This window comes from Gossypium arboreum, chromosome 13 (genome assembly GCF_025698485.1).
Source record: "Gossypium arboreum isolate Shixiya-1 chromosome 13, ASM2569848v2, whole genome shotgun sequence".
NCBI lineage: Eukaryota > Viridiplantae > Streptophyta > Magnoliopsida > Malvales > Malvaceae > Gossypium > Gossypium arboreum.
The window spans coordinates 33,011,696-33,029,933 of NC_069082.1; the positions used below are offsets into that span (position 1 = coordinate 33,011,696).

General features: G+C 34.8%; 1 non-coding gene across 1 annotated transcript; it reads left to right on the forward strand.

Moving 5' to 3' along the window:
• Positions 1 to 16,897: 16,897 nt before the first annotated feature.
• LOC128287487 (small nucleolar RNA R71) lies at positions 16,898 to 17,003 on the forward strand. The gene has a single exon (XR_008278187.1). It is a non-coding gene; the product is annotated as a small nucleolar RNA R71 (small nucleolar RNA).
• The last annotated feature ends 1,235 nt before the right edge of the window (positions 17,004 to 18,238 follow it).

Here is an 18,238-nt window from a genome sequence, read left to right on the forward strand (position 1 = left end):
GGTTGTTTTAGCAGGTGAAAAATATTTTAATAAAAACTTTTCGGTCATTTGTTCCCAAGTAGTGATTGACCCTCGTGGTAATGAGTTCAACCACTGTTTAGCCTTATTCCTCAATGAAAAGGGAAACAACTGAAGGCGAATGTTATCATCAGAAACGCCATTGATTTTAAAAGTGTCGCAAAACTCTAAGAAATTCACCAAGTGAGCATTGGGATCCTCGTCCTGTAAACCATCAAACTGAACAAACTTTTGGATCATTTGAATGGTGTTAGGTTTCAGTTCAAAATTATTTGCGGCAACAGCAGGCCTAACTATGCTCGATTCAGTTCCTGTTAAAGAAGGTTTAGCATAATCATGCACAGTACATGGAGCAGGATTCTGATTAGCAGCAATCGTAGGAGGTAGTAGATTTTCTTGGTTTTCAGCCATCTCCTCGGTTATGGTTGAAGTATTGTCCTCTTGTTCTTCCTCTGTGTATATTAAGCTTCGCCTTATTTCTCTTCGGTTTTTGCGAACTGTGCGATCGATCTCACTATCAAACAGTAATGGTCCCAACGGGTTTCTTCTAGTCATACACTATAAAAACTTGCCAGAAATGAATAAAAGAAAAATTAGAAAAGAAAATAAAAATTTAAATTGCAAAAAAAGTAAAATGGCTAAAGTAATAAAAATCGAGTGTTCCTAGTATCTTAGTTCCCCGGCAACGGCGCCAAAAACTTGATATGTGATATTCATGGCAGGTTTTAAAAATTTATAATTAATTGTCTTGAAACTAACTATTATCACGATGAAGGCAAGTGTACCTATCGAACCGTAGTATAGCTTTAGCAAGGCCGGATTATCGAACCCAAAGGAACCAAGAGTACTAGTAATTACTTTCTTTTTATTATCTAGCCTAAAAATTAAGGGATTATTTTATCTAAACTACTTAACTAAACTAAGGGTGCACAGAGAGAAAATTGGGAAAAAGTTTTTGGGAAAACCTCGATTGATTAAGACAATACCCAAGGAGAAATCCACCTAGACTTCACTTGTTATTTGACTCTGAATCAGACGATTTATTCATTTGACTTGATCCATAGAAATCCCTAAGTTATATTATTATCTCTCTCGAGACTAATAACATCTAACCTTAGGTTGATTAATTGAAATCCTTTTCTAATTAACACCTAATGTTGCATTAACTCGATCTATGGACTCCATTATTAGGTTTCACCCTAATCTAGAAAAATCTTGTCACCCTATCTCTAGGCGTGCAATCAACTCCGCTTAATTATGACAAATTTACTCTTAGATAGAGACTTTTCCTCTTCTGAATAAGTGCATTAACTTGAATCAATATCCTGAAATATTAAAACAAGAATTAAGAACACATAATTAAGAACAAGTCAAATATTTATCATACAATTCAGATAATAATAACAAGATCCATCTTAGGTTTCATTCCCCTTAGGTATTTAGGGGGTTTAGTTCATAATTATAAAAGAAAACATCTTAGAAGAATAATGAATACAAAACTTAAAGAATACCCAAAAACCCCTGAATGGAAATTGAAGGGAGATCTTCAGTCTTGACGATGAATCTAGCTTCTAAGATGGACCAATCGGCTTCCCTTGAGTAATTCCTTGCCTCCTACTCCATGTGTCTCTTCTAAGTGCCTCCTCAGGTGTTTAAATAGGCTTTAGAATGCCTAAGAGCCCTCAAAAGTGGCCTTTTCTGAATAGGACTATACTTGGGCTCAGCAGGGACACACCCGTGTGCGATTGCTCTAGCCCGTGGTAAAGGCTGTTGAATAGGCACGGGCGTGTAGTCTGCCTGTGTAAGTCGTGCTTCGATCCTGCCAAATCGACCCGGCCGTGTGACAAGCCCATGTGAGGAAGTCCAGGTCATGTTGATTTCACATGTGGGTCCAGTTTCTCCTTTTTCGGCCCATTTCTCCCTCTTTTTACTCTCCTATGCTCACCTAAGTATAAAACATGAAATTAAAGAATTAGGAGCATCAAATTCACCAAATCTAAGGAGAAATCATCCATAAATGTGCTAAGTATGGGATAATAATATGTAAAAATTACGGTTTATCAATTTACTATCATCAAACTTCATAAATCTCACATTATCAACAATGACATAACTCAAAGTCATCAACAAAATCAGAAATTGAGACATGGGCTTGATAAATTACTAAAATCACAAAAACATAAAAATTATCAAAAACAGATCAAAACACATACCTTAATCCTCAAATTATTTAGCCAAACCCTAAAAGCTTTTTTTTCTTCTTTTTATTTGCTAATTTCAGCTATGGGTGGACACATAATGGCTTATTTCATGTTTTTAGTTTATTTTGATTAACATAATTATTCATTTTACCAATTTTCCCTTATAATAAAACATTATAAAATCACATATATTAAGGCCATTAATGTCCATTAACCTTGTTAATAGTCCAATTGCAACATTAGGACCTTTCATTTACAAAGACATAACAATTAAGCACTTTAACAAATAGAAGGCCACTTTTACATTTTACATGATTAGGTCCTTTTCACAAATTAAGCACACAAATGATCAAATTTTCATACCAAACTTTCACACATGCTAATTCACATATAATAAGCACGAAAAATAATAATAAAACATTTTTTTGACTTAGATTTGTGGTCCCGAAACCACTATTCCAACTAGAGTCTAAACCAGACTTTTACTACTCTCCCCCTTAGGGATTTTTGTCCCCGAAAATCTTACCGTTGAACAGATTTGGATATTGTTGTCTCATAACATCTTCAGGCTCCCACGTAGCCTCTTCAACACCGTGTCGATGCCATATTACTTTTCCTAATGGAATTTTCTTTTTCCTCAATTCTTTAATCTCATGAGCTAATATACAGATCGGTTCTTCTTCATAGGTCATGTCTGATTGAATCTCAATCTCAGATGAAGAAATCACATGTGATGGATCAGATCTATATCGTCGAAGCATTGATACATGAAATACATTATGGATCTTTTCTAACTCAGTGGTAACAAAAAACGATAAGCAACTGACCCCATATGCTCAATAATCTCATACGGCCTGATAAACCTCGGACTCAATTTGCCTTTTCTACCGAACCGAAGTACTTTCTTCCACAGAGAAAGTTTTAAAAATACTTTATCTCCAATCTCAAATTCAATGTCTTTCCATTTCAAATCTGCATATGATTTCTGACGATCGAAAGCTACTTTTAGACTATCTCGAAACACTTTTACTTTCTGGTCAGTGTCTTTTATCAAATAGACCCCGTGTATCTTATTCTCACTAAGCTCATTCCAATACAAAGGTATTCGACATTTACGACCATATAAGGCTTCGTACGGTGCCATTTTAATGCTTGATTGAAAACTATTATTGTATGCGAATTCAATCAATGGAAAATACTATTCCCACATACCTTCAAACTCAAGAATGCAACATCTCAACATATCTTCAAGAATCTAAATAATCCGCTCGGATTGACCATCCATTTCGGGTGAAAAGCAGTACTGAAGTGTAATTTCGTACCCAAAGTTCCAAAATCACAATGTGAATTTTAGATCTCTGTCTGACACAATAGATCACACTATGCAATCTTATAATATCGGAAATGTATAACTCAGCTAACTTATCAAGCTAGTAATTGGATCATACTGGAATAAAATGAGCTGAATTCATCAATCGATCAACCACAACCCAGATAGCATCTTTTTTTTCGTAGAGATAGGGCAAACCTGAAACAAAATCCATTGTCACTTTATCCCATTTCCATTCCAGAATCATAATCGGTTGTAACAAACCATATGGCACCTGATGTTCAGCTTTAACTTACTGATAGATTAAACATTCGAAACACAATCGGAGATATCTTTTTTAATTCCAGACCACTAGTAATGCTATTTCAAATCATTATACATATTCGTACTACCCGGATGCATAGATAAACAATTGTTGTGAGCTTCATTCAAAATCATCTAAATCAATTCTCGATTTATCGAAACACAAATCTGATATCAAAATCTTAGATAATCATCTTTATCAACTCTGAATTCTGAATCAGAATCTAAATCACTCTGAGCTCGTTTTGCTATTATCTCATTATCAACTTTCTGAGCATCAATAATATGTTGTAAAAACAATGGTCTCGCCTTTATTTCAGCTAAAACTGAACCATTATCAGACAAAGCTAAATGAGTATTCATAGCACGTACTGCGAACAATGACTCTCGAATTAGAGCATTAGCAACAACATTATCCTTTCCCGGATGATAATCAAAAACAACCTCGTAGTCTTTCAGTAACCCTAGCCATCTTCTCTGTCACAGATTCAAATCTTTCTGATTCATCAGATATTTCAAACTTTTATGATCGAAATAAACATGACATTTCTCATCGAACAGATAGTGACGCCAAATTTTCAAAGCAAACACAATCGTAGCTAATTTCAGATCGTGCATCAAATAGTTCTTTTCGTGTGGCTTTAACTGTCTTGAAGCATAAACAATGACTTTGCCTTCTTGCATCAAAACACATCCCAGACTGCTCAATGAAGCATCACTGTAGATCACAAATTCTTTACCCGATTCGGGTTGTACTAACACTGGAGCTTCAGTCAATAGGACTTTCAACTGATCAAAGCTTTTTTGACACTTTTCAGACTATTCAAATTTCATATCTTTCTGAAGTAGTTTCGTCAATGGAGTTGCAATCATAGAAAATCCTTTTACGAACCGTCTATAATAACTGACAAGTATTAGAAAACTGTTGACTTTAGAAATATTTCTCGGAGGCTTCCAATCTAAAATAGCTGAAATTTTGCTCGGATCAACTCGCATACTTGATGCTGACACAATATAACCTAAGAAACCAACATCGCACAACCAAAATTCATATTTACTAAACTTCGCATACAATTTCTTATCACGCAAAGTTTGTAGTACTATTCTCAGATGTTCAGCATGCTCGGATTCATCACGCAAATAAATCAATATATCACCAATGAATACAACAACAAATCAATCTAGATATGATCTGAAAATTCTGTTCATCAAATCCATAAAGATAGCAGATGCATTCTTGAATCCGAAAGGCATAACTAAGAACTCATACTGGCCGTTCCTCGTTCTGAATGCAGTTTTTAGAATGTATGAGTCTTTTACTTGCAACTGATAATAGCCTGATCTCAAATCTGTCTTCGAAAACATGGTAGCTCCTTTCAACTGATCAAACAAATAATCAATTCAAGGTAGAGGATATTTATTCTTGATAGTCACTTTGTTCAACTGACGATAATCAATGCACATTCTCATCGTACTGTCTTTCTTTTTCACAAATAGAACAGGGGCACCCTAAGGTGAGAAACTCGGTCTTCCGAATCCTCTATCTGCCAATGCTTGCAACTAAGACTTTAATTCTTTTAGTTCGATTGGAGCCATTCTATACGGAGCTATCGAAATTGAAGAAGTACCGAGCACTAATTTAATGCCAAACTCAACTTCTCATATTGGAGGTAATCCCGGAAGTTCTTTAGGAAACACATCAAGGAATTCACAGACAACAGGCACTGATTTGACTTTCTTTTCTTATGCTTTTGAATCAATCACATAGGCAAAATAGTCTTCACAACCCTTTCTTACAATACTCAGAGCTTTCATCGAAGATATCATAGCCGGTAACCCATTCAAATCACTAGATTCAATTTGGACTATTTCATCATTCTTGCATTTTAAATCAATAGTTTTCCATTTGCAATTCACAATAGCATCGTGCAAAAATAGCCAATCAAAACCCAGAATTATATCAAACTCATCAAAAGGTAATAACATCAGATCGGCCAGAAAACAAATGACTCGAAACATTAACGGATAGTTCTTCCACACTTTGTCAACTAAGACACTTTTATATAAGGAGTTCGATACTTTAATCACGAATTCAGTAGAGTCTATAGGAAAAGTCTTACTGGATACTAAATTCATGCATATATATATGAATGCGTTGATCTAGGATCTATCAATGCAATCACAGAAGTATCATAAAGAGTAAAAGTACCCGTAATCACATCTGAAGACGAAGCTTCCTCACGAGCTCGAATGGCATAGGCTCTGGCAGGTGCATGAGCCTCGGATCGAACAACAGTGTCTTTAGTCCCTCTTTGATACCACTCATATTTCTCGTATTTCTAAGAGGTCTACCACGAGTTGAGGTGTTACTCGGTCTCAGATTTTGTGCTATCTCCTGTTCAACAGACTTGAGACAGTCTCAAATAAAGTGATCTAGAGATCCACATTTAAAGCAAGCTCGATCATACAATCTGTAATTACTGGGATGTCTTTACCATAATGTCTATACTCGGGTCAATCAGATCAAACATTTCCAACATTGGCAACAAATGTAGCTGGAGCTCTAAAGCTTGAATGTAATCTAACACGATCTCTACTCGAATGTCCCACATTAGCTTTTGAACGGCTAAAATCATCTCAGAACTTCTTTGACGTAGATTGAAATGATTTACTTGCGGATCTTTTTCTCACATCTCTAGCTTCTGAATTAGCTTTTCTTTTCTTTTTCCCGAGTTCTTCGGCTTTACAGGCTCGTTCAATAAGCACTACAAATTCTTTGATCTCAAGAATCCCGACTAAAAAACGGATATCTTCATTTAAGCCATCCTCGAATCTCTTGCACATAATAGTTTTAGTCGAAACACATTCTCGAGCATACTAATTTAATCTTACAAATTCTCGCTCGTATTCTGTAACAGATATATGACCTTGTTTAAACTCAAGAAACTCTTTGCGTTTCTGATCGATGAATCTCAGACTAATGTATTTCTTTCAGAATTCAACTTGAAAGAAATCCCAAGTAACTCGCTCTCTTGGAACCACAAATATCAGTGTCTTCCACCAATGATACGCCATATCTCTCAAAAGCGAAACAGCACACTTGAGACATTCTTCTAGAGTTATTGATAATTCATCAAATACTCTTATAATATTCTCTAACCAGAACTCGGCTCTCTCAGCATCATCGTTTATTGTAGCACAAAACTTTTCAGCCCCATATTTTCTAATCTTATCGACCGATGGCTTACTTAATTGAATCAGATTCGCTTGTGGCATAACAGGGACTTGTGGAGGATTAGTCAGAATTGGGGGTTGTTGAACAATCGGATTAGTGCTAATGTACTAACTGAACCAATCATTCATCATTTGATACAAGGCTTGTCTAACCTCTCCATCATAGCTACTCGCAGCTGGTCTAGATTCGGATGGTGCTATCCCTTATCCTGGAGCAGGAGCATTGGTTACAACATCGTCAGCTACGGCTCGTTCGGGATCCATCTACTATATAAAAAACACATTTTCGTTGTCAGGATTCATCACACTATCTCAATTCATAAATATGGCATGTATAGCTAGACTCACATCATTACATTAGTCCTAGAATCGATTAAACCGTAACTCTAATACCAACCAAATGTAACATCCCTAACCCATATCCGTCGCTGGACTAGTGTTAAAGATGTCACCAAACAAACTGGAACATTTTGCAAACATTTCATATACCTCATCCATAATCATAGTCAAACATTACCATAGAGTCCCTTATATAGGTCATCGAGACCTTAAGCATGTATTAGAAAGGGGTCGGGACTAAACCGAGCTCATACAAAATTTTTTGAAAACTTAAACATTTTTCAAAGTTGTACAGGTCACACGTCCATGTGAATAGGCCGTGCGCCTCACACAGCTTTAGACATGCCCATGTGTCTAGACTGGGTCAAACAGGGCATACATACTAACTTGTCCACACGGCTACAAGACACGCCCGTGTGAAAATTAGGGAGGCTACTGACTTGAGTCACATGGCCAGTCACATGCCCTTGTGCCTAGCCCGTGCTTGAAACTGACTTGGCCATACAGCCTAGCATACGTCCATGTGTGCGACCGTGTGGTTTGCCCAGACTCATTTTGAAATGGCCCTCGAGCAACACTGCTGAGACACACGCCTGTTTCTCTGCCCATGTGGGCAAAAATAGGCCATTTGCAAGGCCAAATTGCCACCCATGAAGGGTCCTCCGTACAAGCATCAAAACCACATCATTTTATACCAAATTCTCAACCACTTCTCAACCAAAATATATAGCATTCATGCCATAACATTATTCACCAATTTCATACTCAATATATAAATTGAAACATACCCTAAGCCAAAATCATACGAAAACATAGGTTTCATAATCTCTAATCACAAAATCAAAACTCATGCCAAATCCTTAACAAATTCAATAATAGGCACATATCAAAACTTACCAAATTGACCAATTCTTTAGGCCATTCAAGAATATACCATAAAGACAACATTGCATCACATAATTCATACCAAAAACTCATTTATATTCATTACCAAAACCAAGTCAAATCACATGGCTAGATGTACACATTACAAAACATATCTAAGTACTTCTAGCCTCTACATGCCATACTTCAATATCTACATTTTCAAAAGGTACCAAAGTAAGGTTCGATAGTGTGATGATGATCCTCGATGATCCACGAGCTCCCAGTAGCTACGATAGCTATAAAATAGTTGAAAAACACACAGAGTAAGCTTTCAAAAGCTTAGTAAGCCATATATACAAATAAATTTATCATTCCAAACATTAAAACATCATCAAATTACATATGCTTCATGGCCAAATACTATCTCAAACCATATAGTTCATATACATTTCACATATTCCAATTCATTTACACATGTAACATATTTTCTCATACTTATAACACATATCATCACTTGTACATATACTAACCTCTTATTCTCAAACATAGTATCCATCTCAAACGTACCTGAATTGGATACACATCTCATATAATCATTCATTTTTTGGAATGCCCGTTGAACCGTTCAGAATCATAAGGATACGCGGATAGCTCGAAAAGCTCAAACAATGCCAACATCCCAGACGTGGTCTTACATGTAATCAAATATCGATGCCACTATCCCAGACAAGGTCTTACACGAAATCAAATACGATGCCAACGTCCCAGATGTGGTCTTACATGTAAATCATAATTCGATTCCAATGTCCCAAATGAGGTCTTACACGAGAACACATATCGGATTCTATGTCATGACATATGTATCCTAACTCTTCCTATGGCTCATACAGGGCTTTTCTAACGTTGGAACTTTGTCGATACTTTCTCGGATGTCTGATATTTCTCAACTCATATAATCATTCATCATAGTTCAATAGCATATAATTGATAGTAATTCAATTCATAACACATTTATTTGCATATAAACTTAACTCATACGGATTCAATCGAACAAAATCGACTACTAGATGACTTTTGACTTTCCTTGATCTAATTCTGTTTTCTTTGGTTCTTGATCTAAATCAATTCAAATTTAACTTTTTTATTCAACAAATCATTCAAATCTATCCATAAACACATATTTAGGGCATTTTACAAATTAGCCCTCACATTTTCACATTTTAACAATTTAGTCCCTATTTCATAAAATCACAAAATACACCAAATTTCCTTATACATGGCCGAATATTCATAGTATTCATACAAGTCCACATGTTTCATTTATTTCACATTTTAGTCCCTTAATTTACAAATTTCACAATTTAACCCAAATTACTCAAATTCATCAAAAATTCAAAGACAAAACTTAGTAATCTAACACATATCTTTAATTTACTATCATCAAACTTAATAAAGCACACATTATCAACAATGGCATGACTCAAAATCATCAACAAAATTAGAAATTGAGACATGGGCTTGATAAATTACTAAACAACGACCACAAAAACATAAAAATTGTCAAAAACGATCAAAACACATACCTTAATCCTCAAATTATTTAGCCGAACCTTAAAAGCTTTTTCTTCTTCTTTTGCTTTGCTAATTTCAGCTATGGATGAAACATAATTGCTTACTTCATGCTTTTAGTTTATTTTAATTAACATAATTATTCATTTTACCAATGTGCCCTTATAATAAAACATATAAAATCACATATATTAATGTCTACTAACCTTGTTAATGGTCCAATTGCAACATAAGGACCTTTTGTTTACAAAGACATATCAATTAAGCACTTTAACGAATAGAAGGCCACTTTTACGTTTTACGTAATTAGGTCCTTTTCACAAATTAAGCATACAAATGATCGAATTTTCATATGAAACTTTCACACATGCTAATTCACATATAATAAGCACAAAAAATAATACTAAAATTATTTTTCTAACTTAGATTTGTGGTCCCGAATCCACTATTCTGATTAAGGTCTAAACCAGACTATTACACGATCCGTCACATGTGATCTCTCCTATAGATGTTGAAATTCAACTCGATATGTCATATAGTGAAGAACCGATTAGGATTTTGGCCCGTGAGATCAAAGAATTGATAAATAAACGTATAACTCTAGTGAAGGTTCATTGGAAAAAACACGGGATTGAGGAAGCTACATGGGAACCCAAGGAAGCTATGTGAAAATAGTACCCAGACCTTTTCACCGATAAGATTTTTGGGGACGAAAATCCCTAAGGGGGAGAGTTGTAACAACCCGTCTTTAGGTCAAATCAGAACAGTGGTTTCGGGACCACAAATTTGAATTCAAAATATTTATTTTATTATTTTAATAAGGTCTATAGCATGATAGATTAATTATGTGAATGTTTCGTTAAGAAATTTTATTGTTTAAATGCTTAATCTGGTAAAAAGGACTAAATCGCGTAAAGCATAAAACTTGTGTTCTATTAGCTAAAAGTGTCAAATAGCTATAGAACATTAAAGAAAAGGTCCTTAAGTGATAAATAGACCATTTATGGTTAGTGGAGGATGATAGCATGGCAATTGGTGTAATTTTGAATTAATATTAAGGTTAAAATGGTAAATGGTTAATTAAGATTAATTATAATAAAACAAAACAAAATTTCCTTCTCCATTCATCATCATTAATCGAAATTAGGGTGAATAAAACACCATTTTTTCTTTCTTCATTTAGCCAAGCTATAGTGAGCAATTAAGGTATGGTTTTTATCCGTTTTTAATGATTTCTACGTTTTTGAGCTCCTTGCAGCTTAATCTAGCTAGCTCGTACATTTGTTTTTGAAACTGTTATAGATTTTGAATGGTGCCATTATTGAATGATTGTGTAATTAAATTTTTAATGATAGATTATGATGGTTTAATGATAGATATGCAAATTTTGTTAAGTGATTTTTGACAAAAATGTCAATTAGGGATTAAATTGAGAAAATGTGAAATGTTGTGGTTAAAAGTATGAAATAATGAAAGATATGGGCTGCTAGGAGTTTCATTAAAATTTGGCTATCATGGGTTATGGTCTAATTGTGCAATTTTGCACTTTTATGTGTTAAAGACTAAATTGTAAAGTAGTCAAAAGTCTAGGGGTAAAATTGTAAATTAGCCAAAATGAATGCTTTAGGCTAAAATGAATTGAACGAAAGTTTGAATGAGTTAACTTGATATTATATAGATCAAGATAAGCAAATACAAGAACTAGATCGGGGAAAACAAAAAGTGGATGAATAGCCAATAGTTTTATCCGAGGATACGAGGTAAGTTCGTATAATTAGAATCAAACTTTTATATACTTGTAATTATTGAAATGAATGTATATAATGGAAATACTTGAAGTATGAATGCCTTATTGATGAAATTTATTTGTTATTGAGCCCTGTTTGAACTGTATGAATTCATAGGATACGGGTGACATGTTACTGGGTTACCATTTTGGTCAGCACCTGCATTTGTTGCGGACTCACCACAGCTCGTATGAGGTGATATATCAGCTCGTATGAGCTTATTGTTAACAGCTCGTAAGAGCTTATTGTTTCAGCTCGTATGAGCTCATTGTTCAGCTCGATAGAATGTACGTTTTCAGCTCAGTAGAGCTTACTATTCATTAGCTCAAGACGAGCTTACCGATCCTGGCTCAAAAGAGCATAAATGATAATGAATAGATGGATTACTGATATTATTCACCTGAGTATCCTTTGAATTTCTAATAGGTTCAATGGGTACAAATAATGTTATATGGATGAGTTACAGTTTATAAATGTCGTTAATGTTATATATGATATATGAATTTGGATATGATATATGAATTTGAAATGATGCAAAGCATTGTATTAATTGATGGTTTTTGTTGCGAACTCACCACAGCTCGTATGAGCTTACTAATATATCATCTCGTAAGAGCTTACTGTTATCAGATCATTGGAGCTTACCGTTCCAACTCATATGAGCTTACTAATATATCATCTCGTAAGAGCTTACTGTTATCAGATCATTGGAGCTTACCGTTCCAACTCGTATGAGCTTACTATTCAGCTTGATAGAACTTACCGTTTCAGCTCAATAGAACTTACTGTTCATTAGCTTGGAAGGAGCTTATCGATCATGGCTCGAAAGAGCATAAATGATAATGAATTGATGGATTACTGATATTATTCACCCGAGTATCCTTTGAATTTCTAATAGGTTCAATGGGCACAAATAATGTTATACGGATGAGTTACGGTTTATAAATGTTGTTAATGTAATATATGATATATGACTTTTTATTCTTCCCCTCTTAGTAACCTTTATCCACTCACCACCTTATTTTTGCTTCTCTCACCTTTTTTGCCTCTCCATTATAGGAAGTCATAGTATGATGTAGTAACTATGGCCATCCTTATGTGTTTTTGTGCACTAATGAATGTGTTTTTCTTTCTTTTGTGACTTTTCTCTTTTTCAATACATCTCACTCATGAATTCTTTTTCGCTAGTTTAAGACTTTTTCTACTCCTACCAATTTGGTTTTTGGATTTTTCTTTTTGTTTTACACATTAGGCTAACTTATTGTTCTTGTATCACAACAACCTTTCCTTTTTCACTCTAATTTTACATACTCTGTTGTGATGTATCTACTCAACGCTCAATATGTATGGTCAGACGTCTATAATCGTGTGATATAAGGACCAAAGAAAAAGGGCATATACAAATTACATTTTTAGGCTTGGGGTTTGTAATACGATTCATCATGAAGAGCCAAAAGGCTCAAAATTGGTACTAAAGGTGAAGTATAAATAGGATAGCTTTTTGCCTCTGGATATGTTCCAAACAATGCCTTAGGCCATCCCTAAATATCTCATCATGCACAAATTTAATCAACCAAACAAACACAAATTCAACCATTTACCATTCATACTAGTATGCTCAGTTCCTTGCATTTTCTATATCACTTTAGTACAAATGATGGCTTAATACCTATTTATAGTGTAACATATAAAACTTTAGTAGTCCAATAATAAAAAAATTAAAATCACCTATCATCATGCCAAATTTATTCATAAACACAAACAACTTTTGTACATGCTCCTAACCAACCACTTGTATGTCTACAAGCTTAAGAACACAAAAGAAAAATCAAAGAAAAATATAGATGACTATTCTCACCAACGTCTTGTTGAGCTCTTGCCAACCTTTTTGATAAAGTGGGTATAGCTGTTGTTTTTTGTTGTCGCTTGTTCTTGTCTTTATTTTGTTTGGCTCGAAGCTCGATGTATTGTTGGAATAAGGTGTCCCCGATAATGTTTCGTGATGGTTTCAATGACTGCTCAGTGGATGCCATAGGTGTGCCTGCCTTTTTGCATAAAGTTGTCACTAGATGGGGAAAGAGTTCTCCTACCTTCTGACTACTAATGCATCTTCATATGTTTTAGTGGATCCATTTGCCAACACATACCTGCTTTTTCTACAAAATAACATAGAGTAAAACTGCTCTAAAGGCATTAACGTTAGAAACATTTAAACCAAGTACAATTATTGTGCAAATGAATTGAATCCACATTTTAGCAATAGGAAACATAATAGCTGATGAAAAGATACTAGGATATTGGTACCTGCGCGATACTTCGATTCACCCCTTCCTTCAGTTAAAAGTTTTATAATATTATCCATATCTATGTCTCTAAAATACTCTAAGTCAGTTTCATCAATGAAATCATTCTCATAGTATGGAACATTATAAAAGTCACAAATTATTCTAGAAGTTACTTGTACCTCGTTCCCTTGCACAAGTAATGTATCCCATATATAACCTTTTGTATTTCTAGACTCGTGGTCCTATAGAGATGCATAGAACTTTTGGACAATAGGGACCATGGCATTATCCTTCGTGATCATCCAAAAATGTTCCCATCGATGATATCTAACCAAATGCCATATTTATTTACAGAAAATCATCGATAGATCAAATCCCCTCTCTTGAATGAATGTTTATCCTTGAAGTTCTTTAAAATATTTTTCAACATTCGTATTTCAGAACATAGAGGGAGTTTGAACCATTGATGGCTTTGTTTCCATGGTTCGCCTAACTTTCCTAAAAGGCATCTTATTCTAATCCTAAGTAAATAATTCAATGACATAGTAGAAAGTTTGAGTTTAGGAACCCTTAACCTTAAATATATAGTCGAATTTTGTTTGAATTCCTTGCCTTCCCATGATATTCCCATTCCTTGTTGCATCGAGTATGATTGAGGAGTTTGTGAAGAGGTAATAAGATGTTTGAGAAATTAGAGGTTTAGGGTTTAAGAGGTTTTGAATGATTTGAAAGAGTTGGAGGGATTAGGGATTAAGAGGTGTTTTAATTAAATGTAAATAGGGTTTTAGGTTATAAAATAGATTTTTAAAAGGTTTAAAATCGGGTTTAATCAATGGTAGGTTGTCGGGTTGTATGAATGGGTCGGGTCAACCTTGGAAAAAAATTGCAGGGATGTCACAACATCCCTGGCAGGATACTAATGTCGCGAGCCCAGGTTTTATGTTGCCACACATCCGTCAATTTGGAGATCCTCAGGGACTATCTGCTACGTCATGACTTGTTGTTGTGATGTCACTGCATCGACTCTCTTTTAGCCCAAAACTCCATCTTAAGGATGTTTCGGTCTAAGGATAAACCTACATCAAATAAAAGTTAAAACATAGACTATATGGTTAGTTAAATATATAGTAATTTACAAATTTCATGCAAAAGTTCACAAGTTTTAAGTTATACTACCAAATTTATCTAGCAATATTGTCAGTTCACCCATGGACAATATTTTATCCTATCAGTATTGGTCCACCGTTCGCCATGCCATTCTATCCTTGCCCAGTTGTCCCTTTCCTTGAACCTTTTTATTCTTTCTGCATGCATAAAAGGAATTGTGTCCCTTGACTCAGGGACATTAGGAATAAATATCTTTTTACATTGCTCCCCTCTCTTCCTCCTAACTTCCTCTCTTGGTTGATGGCCACATTTAAAGGTTCTAGTCTCACCATTAATTTTCATAGTTAATTCATTTTTCACTAAATCAATGTTGGATGTAAAGGTGGCTAGAAAGGGTCTCCTTAATAAGATTGGTATTTCACAATCCTCTTCAAAATCAAGCACTGTGGGAATAATAAAACTTCTCACTTTGACTAGCACATCTTCCAGTACTCCCTTCGGATGTACCGATGACCTGTCAGCCAATTGTAATGTTTTTTGAGTTGTTTTAAGATTCCCTAACCTAAGTTTTTCAAAAACTGATAAGGGCATTAAATTGATAGTATCTCCTAAATCGTATAAATCTCTAATAAAGTGAATGCTCCCTATTTCTATGGGAATAGTAAAACTTCTCAGTTCTTTCAACTTTTGAGGTACCTGTTTTGAAATAATCACGCTACAGGAAGCACTTAAATTAACTAGTTCTCCTACCTTGATTTTCTTATGCCTTGCCATAATATCCTTTAAAAACTTGGCATTCTTAGGAAGTTTCTCAATTAACTCGATTAAAAGTAGGTTAATGTTTAATGTTTTAAAAAAGTTCAAGAAACTTACAAATTCATCTTCGTCACATTTTTTTTCTTTCTTCTAATCTTGATGGGAATAGGACTTTTGTGATTTCAGCATATTTAAGTGTCTCTTTTACTGTCTCAGCCGCTAGTGCATTCTCCTCCTCTAGTTCAGGTTTGTTTTATACTTCTAGGGAGTTATCTTGAGGTTCATTATTATTATCCACTGTTACCTCTGGGGTAGGTATTTCTGGGATACTCGGTACTTTGCTCGATTGGAGTACTATAGCTTTCACATGCTCTTTACCTTCCCTCCGTGGATTATCCTATGTATTACTATGGATACCTGTGCCAATTTGTCTTTTAATGTTGCCCATCATGCTAATCAATTGGCTCATTTGATCTTCGAGACTATTAAATATTCTTGATAAGTTAGTGCACTCAGATTTTATATGCTTGACATCTATTCTCATTGACTACATCTATCCCTCAATTCTATCCAGACGTTGACCACATGTAGTATGGTCACTTGGGTTGGTTCATGTTTCTGCAAGTAAAGAGGTTGATAATTAGTATTTTTAACTTGATTTGAACTGTTACCTCCTCCTTGGTTTCCTCCCCATCTCAAATTTTGGTGATCTCTCCAATCAGGATTGTATGTATTTGAATAAGGGTTTCCACCCCTATTCCCAATGTAATTTATATCCTTAACAGGATTATTGATGTAATGGATGAGTGGCTATCTCCTCCATGCATAGATGGTGTAGAAGTAGATTCGATACGGTTGAGTCTATCCACTATTTACTGATACTTATCATTCTCTTGAATAGCTTTTTCCGTAGTGAGTTTCTGGCCATATGTGAATTATTTAGTCGGCCACCGACAGGAGTTTAATACCATATTTTCAATAATTTTGTATGCATCCTCGTACGTCCTATTTAAAAAGGCTCCTCCTACTACTTCGTCTAAGCTATATCATGTTTTTGCATCCAATCCATTATAAAGTACCTGTAATCACATCCATTTAGGAAATAAATGGTGTGGGCATTTTTGAATCAACACCTTGAAACATTCCCATGCCTCATAAAAAATTTCTTCCTCCATCTGTCTAAAGATAGTGAACTCCCTTCTTAGTTGGACTGCTTTACTGATTGGAAAAAAACTTCTATAAGAACTTCCCAGCGAGTTCATCCCATGTTTTAATAGACCTTGCTGCCTGCGAGTCTAAGTGAGTCTAACTAAGAAAAAAGCATTATCAATAAAAAAAAGTGGAACACCCAAAGATGAATAGCTTCATTAGTGCCCCTAAATTGTAGATTATTTTGGATCATTTGTATCATCGTCAGTTTGATATCAAACTTATTAGCTATACTCACCGGTCTTGTTATACTTTCCTGAACCATGTCTAGACTTGGTAGGGCATAGTCTCTTAGAGTTATCTCATTTCGAGCCATATGCACGTTTGTGGGTAGCTGTGGTGCCGGTGGGTCTCCTAGGTCATTATCGTCAGTGTCGCCAAATAATGCATTGTCATGTGGTACGTGTTGGGTTGTTTGGATGCCCCGTGCTACACCAAAAAATTATTCCTGTGATCCAAACTAGGAATTCATGGACGAGGAACGAATCCGGAAGAAAAGGTTTGAAAAATATACCTTTCGTATTCTAAAAAATAGGAAGGAACTACTATTGTTTTAATCCCCTTTGCATGCTGCCAATTCAAAGCCGCAACAGAATTGTCCCAGCCTCTAAGTAGTCCACCCTGTTGCGAACGAACGAAAAAGAACTCTCACTAAACATTTCAGAGAGTTTTTCCAAAAAGAACTAGACCTAGGTTCTTTTCTTTTTGGGGTGAATGTTGGTTAAGCACTTATGCACCCTATGGTTTTATTTTATGGTTCCTTTCCTTTTACTTAATATTCTGTAAATAATAAATTAAATCCCCTTTTTGGTGCCATAATATACATGAAAATATCACTGTGTAATATCCTTTCCAAAAGGATATTAATTTCCATATATATTTTATGTTTAACTAAAATTAATTATTATAATACTTTATTTTAATTATGAATCAAATTCATACTTTTATTTTAATTATATTCTCTATTCTTGTACAACAAATTTGATCATATATTGTGCTTATTATTTAACTATCAAATTAAATTAATTCAACAATTAATATAATTATCGTGAAAGTTAAATTAAATACCAATTGTGATTAGATTCTGTTCGTTTCAACCATAGGGTGTGACCCTGTAGGCTCTTGTAACATTAATAATACTAGAACACTTCTAACGTTACAAGTAATGAGTGGCATCTAGCAATGCATCATTGCTACCCAAGTTACAAGAAGTCGTGGTTCAACATAACCTTT